This window comes from Oncorhynchus masou, chromosome 27 (assembly GCF_036934945.1).
Source record: "Oncorhynchus masou masou isolate Uvic2021 chromosome 27, UVic_Omas_1.1, whole genome shotgun sequence".
Classification (NCBI taxonomy): Eukaryota; Metazoa; Chordata; class Actinopteri; order Salmoniformes; family Salmonidae; genus Oncorhynchus; species Oncorhynchus masou.
The window spans coordinates 47335402-47357253 of NC_088238.1; the positions used below are offsets into that span (position 1 = coordinate 47335402).

Genomic DNA, 21852 nt, shown 5'->3' on the forward strand with positions numbered 1-21852 from the left:
GAGAGAGAGAGGGCGGGCGAGAGAGAGAGAGAGAGAGGGAGAGTGAGAGAGAGAGAGGGCGGGCGAGAGAGAGAGAGAGAGGGAGAGTGAGAGAGAGAGAGGGCAGGCGAGAGAGAGAGAGGGCGGGCGAGAGAGAGAGAGGGCGGGCGAGAGAGAGAGAGAGAGGGCGGGCGAGAGAGAGAGGGCTGGCGGGCGAGAGAGAGAGGGCGGGCGAGAGAGAGAGGGCGGGCGGGCGAGAGAGGGCGGGCGAGAGAGAGAGAGAGAGGGGCGAGGAGAGAGAGAGAGAGGGCGGGTGAGAGAGAGAGAGGGCGGGCGAGCGAGAGAGGGCGGGCGAGAGAGAGAGAGAGAGGGAGGGAGGGCGAGAGCGAGAGGGAGAGGGCGGGGCGAGAGAGAGAGGGCGGGCGAGAGCGAGAGGGCGGGCGAGAGCGAGAGAGGGAGAGAGAGAGGGCAGGCGAGAGAGAGAGAGAGAGAGGGCGGGCGAGAGAGAGAGGGCGGGCGGGCGAGAGAGAGAGGGCGGGCGGGCGAGAGAGAGAGGGCGGGCGAGAGAGAGAGGGCGGGCGGGCGAGAGAGAGAGGGCGGGCGAGAGAGAGAGGGCGGGCGAGAGAGAGAGAGAGAGGGAGAGTGAGAGAGAGAGAGGGAGAGTGAGAGAGAGAGAGGCGGGCGAGAGCGAGAGAGGGCGGGCGAGAGAGAGAGAGGGCGGGCGAGAGAGGGCAGACGGGCGAGAGAGGGGGCGGGCGAGAGAGAGAGGGCGGGCGGGCGAGAGAGAGAGGGCGGGCGAGAGAGAGAGAGAGAGAGGGAGAGAGAGAGAGAGAGGGAGGGCGGAGCGAGAGAGAGGGCGGGCGGGCGAGAGCGAGAGAGAGGGCGGGCGAGAGAGAGAGAGGGCGGGCGGAGGGCAGACGGGCGAGAGAGGGCGGGCGGGCGAGAGAGAGAGGGCGGGCGGGCGAGAGAGAGAGGGCGGGCGGGCGAGAGAGAGAGGGCGGGCGAGAGAGAGAGGGCGGGCGGGCGAGAGAGAGAGGGCGGGCGGGCGAGAGCGAGAGGGAGAGTGAGAGAGAGAGGGCGGGCGAGAGAGAGAGAGAGAGAGGGAGAGTGAGAGAGAGAGGGCGGGCGAGAGAGAGGGAGGGAGAGAGAGAGAGAGAGAGAGAGGGCGGGCGAGAGAGAGAGCGGGCGGGCGAGAGAGAGAGGGCGGGCGGGCGGGCGGGCGAGAGAGAGAGGGCGGGCGAGAGAGAGAGGGAGAGTGAGAGAGAGGGCGGGCGAGAGAGAGAGGGCGGGCGGGCGAGAGAGGGAGGGCGGGCGAGAGAGAGAGAGAGGGCGGGCGAGAGAGAAAGGGAGAGTGAGAGAGAGAGGGCGGGCGAGAGAGAGAGGGCGGGCGAGAGAGAGCGAGAGAGAGGGCGGGCGAGAGATAGGGAGGACGAGAGAGAGGGAGGGAGGACGAGAGAAAGGGAGGGAGGACGAGAGAGAGGGAGGGAGGACGAGAGAGAGAGAGACAGAGGGCGGGCGAGAGAGAGAGAGAGAGAGAGGGCGGGCGAGAGAGAGGGGGCGTGGCGGGCGAGAGAGAGAGGGCGGGCGAGAGAGAGGGCGGGCGAGAGAGAGAGGGCGGGCGAGAGAGAGGGCGGGCGAGAGAGAGAGGGCGGGCGAGAGAGAGAGGGCGGGCGAGAGAGAGAGGGCGGGCGAGAGCGAGAGAGGGCGGGCGAGAGCGAGAGAGAGAGGGAGAGCGAGAGAGAGAGGGAGAGCGAGAGAGAGAGAGAGAGAGAGGGCGGGTGAGAGCGAGAGAGAGAGGGTGGGGAGAGAGAGAGAGAGAGAGAGAGAGGGCGGGCGGGCGAGAGAGAGAGGGCGGGCGAGAGAGGGCGAGAGAGAGAGAGAGAGGGCGGGCGCAGGGCGGGGGCGAGAGAGAGAGGGCTGGCGGGCGAGAGAGAGAGGGCGGGCGAGAGAGAGAGGGCGGGCGGGCGAGAGAGAGAGGGCGGGCGAGAGAGAGAGGGCGGGCGAGAGCGAGAGGGAGAGGGCGAGAGCGCGGGCGAGAGAGAGAGGGCGGGCGAGAGAGAGAGGGCGGGCGAGAGAGAGAGGGCGGGGCGAGAGCGAGAGGGCGGGCGAGAGGGAGGGCGGAGCGAGAGGGCGGCGAGAGCGAGAGGGCGGCGAGAGAGAGAGGGCGGGCGAGAGAGAGAGGGCGGGGAGAGCGAGAGGGCGGGCGAGAGAGAGAGGGCGGGAGAGAGAGAGGGCGGGAGAGCGAGAGGGCGGGCGAGAGGGAGGGCGAGAGCGAGAGGGCGGGCGAGAGCGAGAGGGCGGGGCGAGAGAGAGAGGGCGGCGAGAGAGAGAGGGCGGGCGAGAGCGAGAGGGCGGGCGAGAGAGAGAGAGAGAGAGGGCGAGAGAGAGAGAGAGAGAGAGAGAGGGCGGGCGAGAGAGAGAGGGCGGGCGGGCGAGAGAGAGAGGGCGGGCGGGCGAGAGAGAGGGCGGGCGAGAGAGAGAGGGCGGGCGGGCGAGAGAGGGCGGGCGAGAGAGAGAGAGAGAGAGAGGGAGAGTGAGAGAGAGAGGGCGGGCGAGAGAGGGCGGCGAGAGAGAGAGAGAGAGAGAGAGAGGGCGGGCGAGAGAGAGAGGGCGGGCGAGAGAGAGAGCGAGAGAGAGGGCGGGCGAGAGATAGGGAGGACGAGAGAGAGGGAGGGAGGACGAGAGAAAGGGAGGGAGGACGAGAGAGAGGGAGGGAGGACGAGAGAGAGAGAGACAGAGGGCGGGCGAGAGAGAGAGAGAGAGAGAGGGCGGGCGAGAGAGAGGGCGGGCGGGCGAGAGAGAGAGGGCGGGCGGGCGAGAGAGAGAGGGCGGGCGAGAGAGAGAGGGGGGAGAGAGAGAGAGGGCGGGCGAGAGAGAGAGGGCGGGCGAGAGAGAGAGGGCGGGCGAGAGAGAGAGGGCGGGCGAGAGCGAGAGAGAGAGGGAGAGCGAGAGAGAGAGGGAGAGCGAGAGAGAGAGGGCGGGTGAGAGCGAGAGAGAGAGGGTGGGCGAGAGAGAGAGAGAGAGAGAGAGAGAGAGGGCGGGCGGGCGAGAGAGAGAGGGCGGGCGAGAGAGAGAGGGCGGCGAGAGAGAGAGGGCGGGCGAGAGAGAGGGCGGGCGGGCGAGAGAGAGGGGGCGGGCGAGAGAGAGAGGGCGGGCGGGGAGAGAGAGAGAGAGAGGGCGGGCGGGGAGAGAGAGAGGGCTGGCGGGCGAGAGAGAGAGGGCGGGCGAGAGAGAGAGGGCGGGCGAGAGAGAGAGGGCGGGCGAGAGAGAGAGGGCGGGCGAGAGCGAGAGGGAGAGGGCGAGAGCGCGGGCGAGAGAGAGAGGGCGGGCGAGAGAGAGAGGGCGGGCGAGAGAGAGAGGGCGGGCGAGAGCGAGAGGGCGGGCGAGAGGGAGGGCGAGAGCGAGAGGGCGGGCGAGAGCGAGAGGGCGGGCGAGAGAGAGAGGGCGGGCGAGAGAGAGAGGGCGGGCGAGAGCGAGAGGGCGGCGAGAGAGAGAGGGCGGGCGAGAGAGAGAGGGCGGGCGAGAGCGAGAGGGCGGGCGAGAGGAGGGCGAGAGCGAGAGGGCGGGCGAGAGCGAGAGGGCGGGCGAGAGAGAGAGGGCGGGCGAGAGAGAGAGAGGGCGGGCGAGAGCGAGAGGGAGGGCGAGAGAGAGAGAGAGAGGGCGAGAGAGAGAGAGAGAGAGAGAGAGGGCGGGCGAGAGAGAGAGGGCGGGCGGGCGAGAGAGAGAGGGCGGGCGGCGAGAGAGAGAGGGCGGGCGAGAGAGAGAGGGCGGGCGGGCGAGAGAGAGGGCGGGCGAGAGAGAGAGAGAGAGAGAGGGAGAGTGAGAGAGAGAGGGCGGGCGAGAGAGAGGGCGGGCGAGAGAGAGAGAGAGAGAGAGAGAGAGGGCGGCGAGAGAGAGAGGGCGGGCGAGAGAGAGCGAGAGAGAGGGCGGGCGAGAGATAGGGAGGACGAGAGAGAGGGAGGGAGGACGAGAGAAAGGGAGGGAGGACGAGAGAGAGGGAGGGAGGACGAGAGAGAGAGAGACAGAGGGCGGGCGAGAGAGAGAGAGAGAGAGAGGGCGGGCGAGAGAGAGGGCGGGCGGGCGAGAGAGAGAGGGCGGGCGGGCGAGAGAGAGAGGGCGGGCGAGAGAGAGAGGGCGGGCGAGAGAGAGAGGGCGGGCGAGAGAGAGGGCGGGCGAGAGAGAGAGGGCGGGCGAGAGAGAGAGGGCGGGCGAGAGCGAGAGAGAGAGGGAGAGCGAGAGAGAGAGGAGAGCGAGAGAGAGAGGGCGGGTGAGAGCGAGAGAGAGAGGGTGGGCGAGAGAGAGAGAGAGAGAGAGAGAGAGGGCGGGCGGGCGAGAGAGAGAGGGCGGGCGAGAGAGAGGGCGGGCGAGAGAGAGAGGGCGGGCGAGAGAGAGAGAGAGGGCGGGCGGGCGAGAGAGAGAGGGCTGGCGGCGAGAGAGAGAGGGCGGGCGGGCGAGAGAGAGAGGGCGGGGGCGAGAGAGAGAGGGCGGCGAGAGAGAGAGGGCGGGCGAGAGCGAGAGGGAGAGGGCGAGGGCGAGCGAGAGGGCGGGGAGAGAGAGAGGGCGGGCGAGAGAGAGAGGGCGGGCGAGAGAGAGAGGGCGGGCGAGAGCGAGGGCGAGAGCGAGAGGGAGAGGGCGGGCGAGAGCGAGAGGGCGGGCGAGAGCGAGAGGGCGGGCGAGAGAGAGAGGGCGGGCGAGAGAGAGAGGGCGGGCGAGAGCGAGAGGGCGGGCGAGAGCGAGAGGGCGGGCGAGAGAGAGAGAGAGAGAGAGAGGGCGAGAGAGAGAGAGAGAGAGAGAGGGCGGGCGAGAGAGAGGGCGGGCGGGCGAGAGAGAGGGCGGGCGGGCGAGAGAGAGAGGGCGGGCGAGAGAGAGAGGGCGGGCGAGAGAGAGAGGGCGGGCGAGAGAGAGAGGGCGGGGCGGGAGAGAGAGGGCGAGCGAGAGAGAGAGGGCGGGCGAGAGAGAGAGGGCGGCGAGAGAGAGCGAGAGAGAGGGCGGGCGAGAGAGAGGGAGGACGAGAGAGAGGGAGGGAGGACGAGAGAAAGGGAGGGAGGACGAGAGAGAGGGAGGGAGGACGAGAGAGAGAGAGAGGCGGGAGAGAGGAGCAGAGGGCGGGCGAGAGAGAGAGAGAGAGGGCGGGCGAGAGAGAGAGAGAGAGGGCGGGCGAGAGAGAGAGAGAGGGCGGGCGGGCGAGAGAGAGAGGGCGGGCGGGCGAGAGAGAGAGGCGGGCGAGAGAGAGAGGGCGGGCGAGAGAGAGAGGGCGGGCGAGAGAGAGGGCGGGCGAGAGAGAGGGCGGGGCGAGAGAGAGGGCGGGAGAGAGAGGGGGCGAGAGAGAGAGGGCGAGAGAGAGAGGGGAGCGAGAGAGAGAGGGAGAGCGAGAGAGAGAGAGAGAGAGGGCGGGTGAGAGCGAGAGAGGGCGGGTGAGAGCGAGAGAGGGCGGGTGAGAGCGAGAGAGAGAGGGTGGGCGAGAGAGAGAGGGCGGGCGGGCGAGAGAGGGCGGGCGGGCGAGAGAGAGAGGGCGGGCGGGCGGGCGAGAGAGAGAGGGCGGGCGAGAGAGAGAGAGAGGGCGGGCGAGAGAGAGAGAGAGGGCGGGGCGGGCGAGAGACAGAGGGCGGGCGAGAGAGAGAGGGCGGGCGAGAGAGAGAGGGCGGGCGGGCGGGCGAGAGAGAGAGGGCGGGCGGGCGGGCGAGAGAGAGAGGGCGGGCGGGCGAGAGAGAGAGGGCGGGCGGGCGGGCGGGCGAGAGAGAGAGGGCGGGCGGGCGGGCGAGAGAGAGCGGGTGGGCGAGAGAGAGAGGGCGGGCGAGAGAGAGAGGGAGAGTGAAAGAGAGAGGTCGGGCGAGAGCGAGAGAGAGAGAGGGAGAGTGAAAGAGAGAGGTCGGGCGAGAGAGAGAGAGGGCGAGCGAGAGAGAGAGGGCGGGCGGGCGAGAGAGAGAGAGAGGGCGGGCGAGAGAGGGCGGGCGGGCGAGAGAGAGGGAGGGAGGACGAGAGAGAGGGAGGGAGGACGAGAGAGAGGGAGGGAGGACGAGAGAGAGAGAGACAGAGGGCGGGCGAGAGAGAGAGAGGGCTGGCGAGAGAGAGAGAGAGGGCGGGCGAGAGAGAGAGAGAGGGCGGGCGAGAGAGAGGGTGGGCGAGAGAGAGAGAGAGAGAGGGAGGGCGGGCGAGAGAGAGAGAGGGAGGGCGGGCGAGAGAGAGGGAGGGCGGGTGAGAGAGGAGGGAGGGCGGGTGAGAGAGGGAGAGGGAGGGCGGGTGAGAAAGAGAGGGCGGGCGAGAGAGAGAGAGAGAGGGAGGGCGGGTGAGAAAGAGAGGGCGGGCGAGAGAGAGAGAGGGAGGGAGGGCGATTGAGAGAGGGAGGGAGGGCGATTGAGAGAGAGAGGGAGGGAGGGCGTTTGTGTATGTGTGAAGATGCACACATTCTTATACAGTATGCGTGTGTGTATGAATCATTCATGAATGAGTGTATGGCTGGAGTACAGGCTTTCATAGATCTACCTCAGGATCCAATGACTTCAAGTTCCAACTGACTTCCTCCCTGAATGTGTCATTCATTCCTGGTCACTATAAATGTGTCATTCATTTCTGGTCAGTATAAATGTAACCATCAGAGCAGGAAATGGTGAAACAAAAATAATGCTGCGATCGGCCAAACCCGATTGGATGCCTCTGATTGGCCACTCAATTGGGTTGGGTTGGGCCAGTTGACCTTAGTCACCTAGCGAGCGTCTGGAGGTCTGGAGATAAGTGCCCTACTGACAAACATGGCTGACACACAGGTCAAAGGTCAAAGTGGTCTATATGGCCTAGTGCTCTGCCTTTGTGTTGTCTAATAGCCCTGGGCAGTGTTGATTGACGTCTGAGGGTCTCACACGCCGAATAATACAAACTTTGAGGATTATTCTTGCAACTGAACAACGGGTGACCTTGTAGAGAGAAACAGGTACATTTCTGGTTTGAACGCCACAAAGGTAGCTTCCACTCAACCTTTCAAAGAGTTGGAGATTCAATGTTGAGATGGAGGCATCCGGGGATTCAGTGGAAAACTGATTGGCAAAAGTTGCATACAATTGGGTTCAAATTGTCCTCAGTTTACTACGGATGCGCTTGTTCAAGATTGTCAGGAGCGGCTGCACAAATAGAGTAGTCCCAACTGTGCTAACCCGGCCATCTGGCACTCATATACTGCTTGCATATACCAATATGTAACCCTTTCTCAGAGATGGTGGTCAGCAGTCCTTGACCTAAAATACTATTCCATACCCCAAACACTCCCCGATCCCTCCCTCTCTTAGATCCCCGAATCCAACTCATCAGAAACATTCAGAGATAATCATCTATAATTGGAAAATGTTGTTCTTCGCTGCCAGAGGCGTAGAAGAGTGGTGTCTGTGGAATAGTTTGAGTGAGGCGAGAGCCGGGCTATCGAGCTCCCCACACCTTCAGGCATTAAAATGTAGTTTGATGGAAGCTCGATTGGCTGACCGAACATGTTCGCGGAGGGTGTTTTTGTCTCTGGACATCAGGAGAGCAATACTCAGTCAGGGTCTTGTCAGAGAAAAGGCACTCAGACCTGACAAATCACAAGAGGCCTACTCGGGCTTGGGCAAGGCACTCTGGGAAAGGAAAGCAGATGCTTAACATTTTATACCAGGGGGTGAGTATCATAAAGTGTAAGACTCATTTGAAAATCCACCCACCTTGACTGTCAATTCAGTTATAATTCTGTCCAAATTATCCACTCGTTTTTCATGAGGGTGTTTAAATGGATTACCTGAATTGCAATTTACTTCCTGAATTGAGCTCAAACCCAGCTAGCAACCCCTTTAAATTCAGTTATGTGTACCTCCTCTGCTTATCAAGTGCAGTCACTCGATTACTAAAGACACTGCACAAAATAACAATTTATGGTGCTCTTGTTTAATTTAATCCAATGTCGAATAGGGTCTAAGTCATTAACAGCACAGTCTAAAAACACAAATATGCAAATGGAGTTTGGAGGAATTTGATTGGCGACCCCTGCCATTGATAATTACATCAGCCTCCATAATCCAACCATTAGGCCATCAGCATGGAGACAGTGTGCGCTTTGAGGAGTGGCGTGAACAGCTATAGACACAGATGAACACACACAAACGGTCCGTGGTCTTAGGGTGTGATAGGGCCGCGGCTCTTGGCCGTAAAGAGGAACGTGTTTGCTTTTGGAGATTTCAACCTATTAAACTCTGTGAGCAGTGGTCGCCCTTGGGGCAAGTCTACCGCAACCGCAGACGGTCCGAGGCAGTGGAGGACGTCCAACTAGGCAAAGAGACTGTAAAACCACCGGGGTTTAAGTGCCTGGTGATTAGCAGCTTACTACACCAGCCATCCCACGCTGATCTTATAGGTCTTTAGGATTTTAAAAAAGGCACAATGCAGATTCAAATACAGGAGAGGATAGATTGCCAGTGAGGGCTATTAACCATAGCTGCACAGACAGTGAAATTAACCAAGCAAGTGGGAGGGGGGCTCAGACAGTACAACATGACGAACCAAGGCAAAAGCCATAGATTTACTAGGAGCAAGGGAAAGAGCTGACACATATTAGAGATAGTCTGTCAAACACACACACACATATATAAGCTTGATCTCTCTCACACACACACACATATATTTCTCCACATTTTCTGGCCTTGTGAACCTGAGCCAGCAATCTCTAATTGACCCACTGTGTAGCAATGTAACTCCGCTTATCGCCGCAGCAAACAACCCCCCCCCCCCCCTTCTGTCTTTCATCAAACCAGACTAACGAGACTCAATGATTGCTTTAGGCTTTTTAGACCACACTGGACTTCCACATGGGAAGACGTTTTGCCCAGACGCCTGACATGGACAGGATAAGAGCATTGGTTGATAGCATTGGCTGTCCGGATCAATAACGCACCAGCGCGCAGACCCATTGGCGGGGAGTTTCAGAGAGCAACTTGTATTTAATTTCGTAAGAGAGACCAGGGCCTGGAGTGTGTTAGAGGCCAGCGGCCAGGCCAGAACACTTCCTTTCTCCTTGTAATGCAATATGATATCCTTACCCCAAACAAATCACTCAAGAGAACTGTGATAGCTACAATGCTAACACTAACACAAAGGAAAGGAGTCTCAGCTTCTTTCCATTTATATATGCAGTGGTTTGCAATTTACTGGGTGGCTTCAGAGCCTCACACTTGCCAATACGTAGCATCAGCAATCCATGGTTTATTTACACAGTGTACAAAACATTATAGACACCTGCTGTTTCCATGACAGACTGACAGATAGATGAAAGTTATGATCCCTTATTGATGTTACCTGTTAAATCCACTTCAAATCAGTGTAGATGAAGGGGAGGAGGCGGGTTAAAGGAGGATTTCTAAGCCTTGAGACATGAATTGTGTATGCACGCCGTTCAGAGGGTGAATGGGCAACACAAAATAGTTAAGTGCCTTTGAACAAGGTATGGTAGTAGGTGCCAGGAGCACAGGTTTGTGTCAAGAACTGCAACGCTGCGGAGTTTATCCACGCTCAACAGTTTCCCGTGTGGCTCAAGAATGCGCCACCACCCAAAGGACATCCAGCCAACTTCACAACAGTGGGAAGCAATGGAGTCAACATGGGCCAAGAAAACTTGACACTCAATATTAGGAAGGTGTCCTTAATGTTTCGTACACTTAGTGTATAATTGGCCGTTCTACACTGAACAAAAAATATAAAATGAAACAACTTCAAAGATTTCAATGACTTACAGCTCATATGAAGAAATCAGTCAATTTAAATAAATGAATGAGCACCGAATCTATGGACTTCACACGACTGTGAATACAGATATGCCTGTTGGTCACAGATACCGAGAGGCATACTGACTGATTCTGATGCACGCCCCTACCTAAACAAAAGGCCACCATTTGTGACCACCATTTGCATAATGCAGCGCAACACATCTCATTGTGGCCTGTTGAATGTTGCCTTAAAAATCAGCGCTCGTGGTGCCCGGGAAGCAGGTGCGGGGGTTAACTGCCTTGCAGATTTTTTCCACCTCGGGGATTTGAACCAACAACTTTTCGGGTTACTGGCCCAACACTCTTAACCACTAGGCTACCTGCCATCCTGAATACAACAGTAGCAGCAAATGCCATAACGCTAAGTCACCTTCCCGTACATGGTCGTTTCAGTCCCACTGCATCTTACATTTGAGTCATTTAGCAGATGCTATTATCAAGAATGACATAGTAAGTGCATTCATCTAAAAATGGCTAGGTGGGACAACCACATATCACAGTCGATCTCAATCTGCAAAGTTGGAACTCGTAAGGGGATGGCGTCTTGGACGGGCGTCTTGGATGGAATCTCTTAGCACTCCATTGAAAAAGCATTGGGTCAAAACGTTTAGTGTCACTAATCCCAGAGAGAGGTCTCAATCTTTGATCCTCCCCCAAAACCATCCTGAGGCCCCCCACCCCAGGAGCAATAATACAGTCCTCTTTTTGGGGAGTCCCATTGGCTTGCTGTGTTCCTGTTAATGCCAGAGACCTCAAAGCTCAGATAAGCAGAGCTTTTCTTCTTACCCCTCTCCACTCCCTTTCTCTCTTTTTCCTTTTCTCCTCATTTCTTTCTCGGCTCAATCTGACAAGCTATATTACTTTGCCTTCGGGAGAGGGTCATCAGAAGTGGGGTAATCTTTAAAGCAAACTCTGGAAACTCCCCTCATTCCTCCTCTCCAAACCCCCACCCCTCTCCTTCCACATTGAAGAGGGGCCAAGAAGGAAAATTCATTTTAGGAGAGGGATGTGGGTATGGCACGATGAATTTAGGAGGGTAGTAGTCCATTGTCGTGCCAGAGTTCCTCTGTTGACTTCTTGGCAGCCAGCTTTGAGAGGCTCTGGGAGCGACTCTGGGAGTCTGGCATGCCTTTTCCTGGACCAGTTGGTTTCAGCGCAGGGGGGGGGGGGGTTCTGACAGCCGCCCAAATCACACAAATACCTCAGGCTGGCAAGTAATAACATCATCTGTGCGAGACATTACCGGAGGATTTAACATTTATTTCCCCAATATGTCCCTGTTATGAGAAAATGCCCCCCAACCCGAAATAGTCATGTCAACAATTCGGACAGAAGTCAGGATTCATTTTTGCACTCGGCAGCTATGTCCCAGTGACAACCTCAGTAGGGATTTTGACAGTTATTAAGACTGTTCAATAACATTTGTGATAAGGTTGACAAATGAGTACAAAACCATGTGATACCCAAGTTTTTTTATTTTATTTTACTAGGCAAGTCAGTTAAGAACAAATTCTTATTTTCAATGACGGCCTAGGAACAGTGGGTTAACTGCCTGTTCAGGGGCAGAACGACAGATTTGTACCTTGTCAGCTCGGGGATTTGAACTTGCAACCTTTCGGTTACCAGTCCAACGCTCTAACCACTAGGCTACCCTGCCATCCCAAGTCATCATAAGACTTATCATTTAACGCTGCATTAGCGTTCAATTGTTACCGGTAAATGCTCAACAGATGACTCAAAAATAAATGGTCAATTCAAGTCATTAATATATATTAGCCATTGCACCATTTACTTTTATTTCCGCCATGTTAAACTATGTCCCCAAAACATGTATAAATACTGGACTATAAAGTGTGCCTTCCTGTATTATACTTATGCTAAAATGTTTATTCTACTGAGCCATTTACTTTATGTTCGTATTCCTATCTTTATTATTTATCGTTGTTTCATTGAATGGTGTATAACGTGTGCATCCCCCGAACATATGACTAATCCAACTTGGAACTAAGTTAGAGAGGTTGCATTGAATTCCGCACATGGTTTCAAAAATGTGATCTGTCATTCTGGAGATAGAGGCTCACATATTGCTCTGCTGATATTTTCCCAGAAAAGCATTGCCCAAGTGGCCTAGAAACTGCCTGGGCACAGCTACATAGATTTTGAGTGCCTTTCGATGTTATGCCCGACTGTTTGTAATACTTCTGAATGTATGCACTGCAAAGTCAGCAGAACCAATCACAGTGTCCCACTTCCTCTGGGGCATTGTCATTAGTCCAAAGCAAATTTGTGTAATTCAGTGCAAACATTCAGACTGGGCATCATTAAAATAATAAATAGCAGGGGTGGAATAAAAGGAGCCAGAATGCCAAGCAAGAAGGAGATCTGAATGAGACAATCAGGAAATGATCATTTCTATATCAATATTAGCTGAATCTGTAATGGTGGCATCATCTCATTGGGCTTCGGGAATCAAGGATGTCATGCTTTGACGCTCCAGAGTTATCGTGTTGCGACGGGTGATTACCATGGTAACATTCCCTCTTTCTATTCATCTCCTCTATCTTCCATTGGGATGTTTTAAATGAGGATATCAGTTTGAAGAGAGAGGGCCAAAACCACCCTGTCTAGCCTATTCACTCCCTGTGTGGATGGATGGCGGATCAATTGTTTTAACCTCTTGTGCCATGCGGAAGAGAAATGGCAACAACAACAAAAAAACAACAATTTTCATGCATTCCAAACCATCGTCTATAATTATCTTAGCGAGATGTCTGTAAAACAAATAAAAATCTACAACAACAACAACATTCTCCCTTAGAAAAATATGTGTCGGAGAGGTTAATGCAACTTCGCGACATCGGGATGTTTGGACAAATTGGATATTTGGATGAAGGTGGACTAGATAGAGGACACGGGCTAAATAATCGTTGTTTCCATTTATTGTGGATTTAATTGACTTGTCAATAACTTGCTTATCGCAAGGAAATAATCGGGTTCCATAGCCAAGCGCGTCGCCACACAAATACACTGAAGTTAGGAGAAGAACTGGACGAATTGAACTCGGCAAAGAAAGGCCTGCTCTATCCTTGTGTGTGAGGTTCTGCACTGTGTTAGTGAATAGGAGGGAGTGCCAGAGATGTGTCTGGTAGAATGTGGGGCCCACCTGTCACATTGTAGTGGGTACTTTGCCATTTAAATATTTATCTAAAGGTACCTCCAGAGTCAGGCCCATCCACACATGAATTATGCAGAACATGGATCCCTTACAAGTATGAAAAATGAAGCACTTAACACTAAGCAGTGTGCAGCACTAATACACTGGAAATAAGTTTGGAGCTACATGGAACCACATATGGTCTTTATATCCATTTCCAGCAATGCTCTCACACTCCACATTATCACACTCTACCACTCCTTTTAGAAAGTTAGACAGAGGAATCAGTTTACGGCAGTTGCAAGTGTTATGCTAATTAACAAAACGGGCAAGTAAGTCGTTTTGTGCCATGTGGTACTGTGAGACAAGGAAATGTGATATTTGTTTCCGCCACCCGTCCTTATTGTTAAGTTGTTAACTATTTATTTCTCTTTTGAACAAAGGAATAGGCCTTACCCCCAGCTACTGTCTTAAAGTGACAGTTCACTCCCAAATCAAGGTTTGTCAGATGTTTTTAGAACTCAAAATATTCACATTTTAAGATGAATCCATGAGTCCCATGTTATCTGCTGTGTAGATATGCATTGGCTATATGCCTCAACAGCAAATGATTATTAAAGGAAGGAAATAATTTCCCATTCATGTGGATTTTTTTTTTCTCTCTCACATCCATGTGATTTACTATCTACTTATGAGGTCTGAACACATGAACGGTCACACAAGACTCATGAAATTGTCAAGTGTACGGGTGTGTGACTGCAGGGGCTACATAATTTCAATTTATTTTGAATTCAAAGTCCCTAGAGAAAGATAGTTGAGTATTCAGGATATTTCATCACTGTCTTAGCATCTGCTCTAGTATGGATTGTAATAAATACTTAAAGGGATACTTCAGGATTTTGGCAATTAGGCCCTTTATCTACTTCCCCAGAGTCAGATGAACTTGTGGATACCATTTTTATATCTTGGTGTCCAGTATGAAGGAAGTTAGATGTAGTTTCGTGAGTCAATGCTAATTAGCATTAGCGCAATGACTGGAAGTCTACAGAGACATAAAAATGGTATCCACAAGTTAATCTGACTCTGGGGAAGTAGACAAAGGGACTCATTGCCAAAACCCCAAAGGATCCCTTTAAGCTGAAAGCTGACATCACAATGGATGGCATGGAGTCAATGGGAAAACAAATCAGACAATCCTAAACTAAAAACATAATTTCCCGTTAATTTGTATACATTCAAAGCCCACTAGTTTATTTTTGCTGCATCAGCATATCAATGTTTATGCAACAGCAGCTGTTAAAGACAAGCTCAAGCAATATGGAGAACAACAGTACAAGTCAAAAGTTTGGACACACATACTCGTTCAAGGGTTTTTCTTTATTTTACTATTTTCTACATAGCATAATAATAGTGAAGACATTAAATCACACATATGGAATCATGTAGTAGCCAAAAAAGTGTTAAATCAAAATATATTTTATATTTGACATTCTTCAATGTAGCCACCCTTTGCCTTGATGACAGGTTTGCACACTCTTGGCATTCTCTCAACCAGCTTCATGCATTTCAATTAACAGGTGTGCCTTGTTAAAAGTACATTTGTGGAATTTCTTTCCTTCTTAATGCATTTGAGCCAATCAGTTGGGTTGTGACAAGGTAATGGATGGTATACAGAAGATAGCCCCATTTGGTAAAAGACTAAGTCAATATCATGGCAAGAACAGCTCAAATAAGCAAAAAGAAACGACAGTCCATCATTGCTTTAAGACATGAAGGTCAGTCAATAAGGAACATTTCAAGAACTTTGAACGTTTCTTCAAGTGCAGTCGCAAAAACCATCAAGCTCTTATGAAACTGGCTCTCATGAGGACCAGCATAAGGAAAGGAGGAACCAGAGTTATATCAGCTGCAGAGGATAAGTTCATTAAAGTTACCAGCCTCAGAAATTGCAGCCCAAATAAATGCTTCACAGGGTTCAAGTAACAGACACATCTCAACATCAACTGTTCAGAGGAGACTGTGTAAATCAGGCCTTCAGGGTCAAATTGCTGCCAAGAATCCACTACTAAAGGACACCAATAAGAAGAGACTTGCTTGGACCAAGAAACACAAGCAATGGACATTAGACCGGTGGAAATCTTTGTTTAGATGAGTCCAAATGTGTCATTCTTGAGTCCAAATGTGTCATTCTTGGTTCCAACTGTCATTGTGAGATTCAGAGTAGGTGAACGGATGATCTCTGCATGTGTAATTCCCACGTGAAGCACAGAGGTGGTGATGTGATGGTGTGGGGGTGATTTATTTAGAATTCAAGGCACACTTAACCAGCTTGGCTACCACGGCATTCTGCAGCGATACGCCATCCCATCTGGCTTGCGCTTAGTGGGACTAGCATTTTCAACAGTACAATGACCCAACACACCTCCAGGCTGTGTAAGGGCTATTTGACAAAGAAGGAGAGTGATGGAGTGCTGCATCAGATGACCTGGCCTCACCAATCACCCGACCTCAATCCAATTGAGATGGTTTGGGATGAGTTGGACCGCAGACTGAAGGAAAGACTGTGGGAACTCCTTCAAGACTGTTGGAAAGGCATTCCAGGTGAAGCTGGTTGGGAGAATACCAAGAGTGTGCAATGCTGTCATCAAGGCAAAGGGTGGCTACTTTGAAGAATTTAAAATTATGATTTGTTTAACACTTTTTTGTTTACATATGATTTCATATGTGTTATTTCATAGTTTCGATATCTTCACTATTATTATACAATGTAGAAACATAAAGAAAACGGTGTCCAAACGTTTGACTGGTACTGTACAGTATGTCTATGTGGGACTGAAATGATGTTCTGTGGTTATTCAGAAACAGTGAAGCATTGCATCATTCCTGCAGGGTTTCTACAACATTGCCTTCACAATGTTCATTATGCAGAAGAAAAACAGCCATAGGCCATGCCTTTACAATGCTGCACCATTTCTATTCAATCAGAGCTCATCCTCAAAATTAATTTCAATCTCAAGTTAGGGTCAACAGAACAGTAATCAAGCAATGTCCTACACCCTCTGGGGTAAAATGGCCGCCTTTTTCCGACGCTCCATAGGCCGGCATATTTTTCAAAGACCAAACAACGGTTACCAAGCAAATAAGTCTCTCTGGGTAGTGTATCGATTTGTTCCGCTATGATGAACAGCTGGCCTAAATGGAAATGCTCGAGCAGCATGGAGAAAGAACAGATCTTAAATCAGATGAGCTCTGTATGAATAGGAATGATTGCAGAAAGGAGAGCAAAAGAAGAAACTAGTTTGGAATTAGGACACATGCAATAACAAATTAAGCAAGCAGTTGATGATGTCAATGTTGCTAGTATCTGCTTTTTACTGCAACTAGGTACTACTTAGCTAGTTGTAAAGTGTTAACAGATTTAAAGTGTACATATTGGAACAATTTAAAAGTGTAACACTTCATCACTAACAAGTGTTAGCGGAAAAATGTACAAAACTAAAAAAGTAAATAAAGATGTATGCAGTAGTTGAATGTTGCCCAGCTGACAAAGCCAGAAAGTCAGCTAATTGCATTCCAAACTGAAATGTTTATCATTGTTCGATGTAGAACATCTCTTACAATGTATTATTCAAAGAACATTTCAAAGAATGCTCCGTTTCAATATAATGTAATCAAAGAAACCTTATTTCCGGAGATTCAAATGGGGTTGGCAGCGGAATGGAATATCCACATCTCGTTTAATAATGGAAGAAACGGTATCTTGTTTATTTTACGTTCCTCACAACACCGGAGACAGAGGGACAGAGATAGGAGCCAAAAAGCTAATTAGTGGGACTTGTCATTTACTAGTATCGTTTACCTCTGGAGTGGGAGGGTAGTTCGGAATGGTTCCCCCTGTCCATTAAATCCTCTCTGTTTAGAAATGGAAAAGCACACTGCCAATATTCCAGTGTTTCAGTAAACTCTGAGGTGTGGTCGGACAAAGTCCATCATGACTTGCACTTTCCTGGTTCTGGCAGCCATAAATGCATTGCAATGGTCTGGCAGTTACACACGGCTGGTGTGCGATATCCATACCGATGGACAATGCAGTGGAAAGAACAGGTTTATGACTTGGAATATCACGGGAAAGGAATGCAAAGTCAAAAAGACCACACAGCTCCCGTTGGACGTGGCTCGGTACGAAAGAGAAGCTATTTACACCTCTTTTTCTTCATTAAGGTTGGTATAAATAGGCTGGCAACGTCCTGGGATACCGGATAATAACGTCAGCCCCTACCTTCTCTCTCTCGGAGGACATCTTACTTTGAGCACTGCACTGAAGATACCTTCCAAGTCCCGAGCAAAGGCCCCGAGGTGGTTCTCCAGGGAAGACCGTTCTACCTTAACACACCTACCACATCTGCATCAACGGCATACCTGGGGATGTATTTAGCCCCTTCAAAATGGGGGGGGGGGATATGCTTAATGCTGTAAAACCTTCATCCCTGCTCCTCTCCGTAGCATTGCATTGTTATGTCCATGGCAGGCAATGCAGAAGTATACACATGAAATACATTTTATTTGATTTTGGCCCCTACTAATATATAAAGTGAACACTGGTTCAAAGTTTAGATAAAGATAAATAAAAATAAAACATTTTTCATTCTTCCGCCTACATTTTATGTCAGGCCATAGCTTATCTATTTAGTTCAAAGCACAAGAATGGGGCTGGGGACGTTTATCAAAAATGTATGATGGTCTTGCATAAATTATGCAAAGTGTTGTCCTTGTGCCAACCAATGCATCCACTGAATAATAATTATGAGAGGGACTCGGGTACATGAGTACGCAGGATGAGGCGAATGCCAACGTCCCTTTCTTACTGTGGCCAAACACGAGAGGGAGTGAGACACAGAGCGAGAGAGAGGGGTGGGATGTGTTTTAATCTGTCATTAAACATCAACAAATTGAGGTAGCTCTTTGGAGCCTGTCTTGCCACTATTTGTTTAGTGCAAAGAGGACAGTAAAGAATTTATATAATACTGTATAAGTGTTTATCAGCTCATAGTCCATCTCGATTTATATACTGAGAGTCAATAAATATTTTCCAAATGTTTGAACCAGATGAGCTACAAATGTTTCTTTATTTCATATTTAAAATAGGATTGGATTGGCACCAACACACATTGCTGTCGGGCAAGTCAATTAACAATCCATTACTCTATTGTCATATTTAGTGGCTTGGAAAACCAACAGATATTTACAGGGACTTTATGTAAATGCACTAGCAGAAGATAAGGTAGCTGATAGCTACGAATAAAGTCCTTAAATGTGTTCCCACTGAGGACAACTCAATTAACTTGTATAGAGAATATATACAAAAGCAATTTTTTTAAAAGCGCTTTATGAACAAATACATTAACTCATTGAGCATTTACTCAACACATTCACATTAGCTAAAACACATCATAACACAGCCATTTTGCAAGTGGAGGCACCACAAGAGCAGTTGGGGGAAACTGATTTAAATGTTATCCTCTATATTATAAGCCGGGTGGTTTGAGACCTGAAAGCAGAAAGCCATGGCATATCAGACCGTATACCACAGGTATGACAACAACAAAAATATTTAATGGTCTAATTACGTTGGTAACCAATCAGACACATCAGGAATTTATGGTATATGGCCAATATACCACGGATAAGGGCTGTATCCAGACACTCTGCATCGCGCCTAAGATCAGCCCTTAGACAAGGTATATTGGCCAAATACCACACCCCCTCGTGCCTTATTGCTTAATTATATAATTGCATCATTATGGAGGTGCCTAATGCAATTGTGGATGAAATGACATTGAGAAAACACCCTTTAATACTCTTGACAATAACAATTAAACAGAGGGTGCTGAAACTAAATGAAAATCCTGGCACAGCCACAGTCAGGATAGTTCTCGGTCATTTGCCATGCAAATGCAATTTCCTTATTACCTAATCGGGTGCCATCCCTTCAGTAAGACAATGGAGTAAGCTTTCAGGTTGATAATATCACCTTGAGACCTGTAAGTAAAGAGATTGAGGTAATTTGATGAATGTAACCAATGCCATTATCTCTTACACGTAGCACTTTCGAGTTGAGCACAGTTCGATCGAGGAGGGTGGAAAACAAGGGAAGGTTGGGTCGTCATTGCTTTTTTTCCCAGAAATCCAACATTCTCCCTACTTTTGTTTGGCATTTCCATTTTTTTTTAACATCTTAAGTGTCAACCCTGCCTAGATTGGACTGGATGAAGGACTGATATTTCAGTGTCAGTTTGGAATGTCTGCCCACTGGAGATTTCAAAGCACATCCTCTAGCGTTAACGGTACTCATGCGCGTACGCAAAACATACTTAAAATATAGAGCCATACACATAATTCTACAACCATACAGGACAAAAAGACAGACAGACACATCTGCTCGTCTCCGAGCCTGTTGGAAGGTGTCACATGCTTGGCGTGTTTCCTAGTGTGGGCAGATGGTGTGGCACAATTAGGCCCTCTGAATCTCTCAATCATCTCCCGTACGTTGTATAAAGAGCTGGACCTAGTCTGGTTATAGCTGTCAAATACCCTCACATCTCTTTCTCTCTCTGTTTTTTCAGAATCCAACTGTCTGCTACAACTGTATACTGTTGCTTGCTCTGGAACCTCCCCAACTCAACCACCCTTTCTCTATAACAGTAATGTTATTTCTGTCTATGTAGAATTACTCTGTCAATATCCCGTCTTTGTCCACATGTTACTCAGCCACAGAATCATTATCTGACATCTCTCAGAAACCTCTATTTTGAATTCCCGTCTTTTTCTCTCCCTCTCCCTCCCTCCCTCTCTCCCTCCCTCTCTCTCTCTCCCTCTCCCCCTCTCTCTCCCTCTCCCCCTCTCTCTCCCCCTCTCTCTCCCTCCCCTCTCTCTCCTCCCCCTCTCTCTCCCTCCCTCTCTCTCTCCCTCTCCCCTCTCTCTCCTCTCTCTCCCTCCCTCTCCCTCTCTCCCTCTCTCTCCCTCTCTCTCTCTCTCTCTCCCTCCCTCTCTCTCTCTCCCTCTCTCTCCCTCTCCTAGTGCGGTCTGAATGCATTTCAGGATCAGATACCGAGACAATAGGCAAGCGAGTGTCACTTTCACACCCCAATTACTGTAAAAGGGACATTTTGGCCCGTATTTTGCAGAGCCACACAATGAAGGGAACGTCACAGTGGAACGCGATATCCCCTCCTGTTCGCCTTCCATCCCACGGCCTGCAAATACAAGGAGGAGGAAAGCCATCTGGGGTATCCGACACCGGGCGAGGGCCATTAGCAGAGAGCGGTTAAATAAGGATACCGTTAACCGGAGTCGCTGACAGGGACAGGAAACATCTGCTGCGAACACAGCTCTCCCGTTGCCCCGGCAATCAGCCTTTCATCAAAAGGGCCTCGCGGACTCTTCCCACACAAACACAGACTTCCACGAACACAAACACAGAGAGCGCCCAGACGTCGCACCCCGCAGACGTACACAAGTGCGAGAAAATAAACAAGACTTAGACGCACGCAAAAGCACACACACACACAAACAAAAAAAATTCTCTGAAAATACATTTGCTTCCTGTACACTCCCGTCTCATGTATTTTCCATACATACAGTACCTTGCCTTTTCTTAACTTCCCCTATGAGTCAATGTTTTCCTCTTCCTTCTCGATCGATTGATCCATGTCTTTCTCCCACCCGTCACATAAAAATTGAATTTCCACCAGATCCAAACACCTTGCTGAGCACTAGGCTATGAGCCATGTTCCGACTGCCAATAGCACAGTTGTATTTCCCCCACCTGTGACGGCGGGGAATGATTCACCGGGGCCTGCCACACTGTATCAAGGGACGTGTGTGTACTAGAGCAGAGAACTACCTCACCTGACTGTCTGCTGCCCTGTGACCTGCAAGAGCAGTTATGAAGTACAAACCGCACGGTATGTTGATGAGCAGACGTCTCACATTACACCCCGAGGGAAAACTTCAATAAGCAAAACCCAATTCGACTGATTCCTTTTCAGCTCCCGGTGGCGCAAAGGGCCTCATAATCCAAGATAGCATACTGGTATATAAATGCAGTATGTACATTTATTGTGAGTTTACAATGCATACTTTAGCATTCTCTCTCGCTCTCATTATTCTACCCATGGAGCACATCCTCGGGGTCGCATGGCGTTCTAATTTCTAATTAAGCGTGAGGCAAAAGGTTCACAGCCAGTTGTGACCTTATTCCTGTGAACAGGCCCAGTTATGGGTTCAGGGCAGTACTGGTAGCCTCCTGTGGCATGCAACCCCGTCTTCTAAAAGTTTTAGCCCAAGCTTCTTTCTACTCAAGAAATCCCCTCACAAAAAAGACTTTGAAACTGGGCAGCCGTCAGCGTCAACACTGCCAACACCCATACAGTCAGCTTTGCTTTTAGCCACATTTGGTGCGGTTGGCAACACCTGTCCTTTGTACTAAACTGGATAATTTGCTTTGGAAATCTGGGGTATTTTCCATACTATCTGTCAGAAATGGTGAAGGGGAAAAAAAACTACACGTGAGTAATACCTGGACATCACAGTTAATCTCATCCAAAGCTGCGTACCTGACAGTGGTGTGTTGTACAACAGTTGACGGATTAGCCGTGTGTACCATAGCCATATCGGGTATTACCGCCGCTCTGTCGACACCCTCAGAGTACACAAAAGCGACGGCGGGTGACTAAATGTCTGTGTTTGCTTTGGGGAGAGCCGTTTGTGGCCGCAACGTTGCAACACGGGCCCACCTGTGGCCTAGGAAATACCATTCTGGGTATTTTGGGGCATTAGAGGATCATGATGAATGGGAGGACGGCCCAATACTTCTTATCTATACGCTCGGGTTACGCAAAGGACTCAGATAAGCTCGGGGGGCCTAGGAAGCAAGGAAGCGGA

General features: G+C 51.0%; 1 protein-coding gene across 11 annotated transcripts in view; it reads right to left on the reverse strand.

Moving 5' to 3' along the window:
* Positions 1-21852, reverse strand: part of LOC135516327 (adhesion G protein-coupled receptor L3-like) — a 318499-nt gene that overhangs the window by 255835 nt on the left and 40812 nt on the right. The window contains exon 1 of one of the 11 annotated variants that reach the window (XM_064940519.1): positions 20553-20695. The exons of 9 other annotated variants lie outside the window; for them this stretch is intronic. The gene's annotated coding sequence lies outside the window, so the exon portion shown is untranslated. Of the gene's footprint in view, positions 1-16768; positions 16859-20552; positions 20696-21852 lie in introns of those variants that run through there. One more of the 11 variants, XM_064940518.1, reaches the window with a different exon arrangement.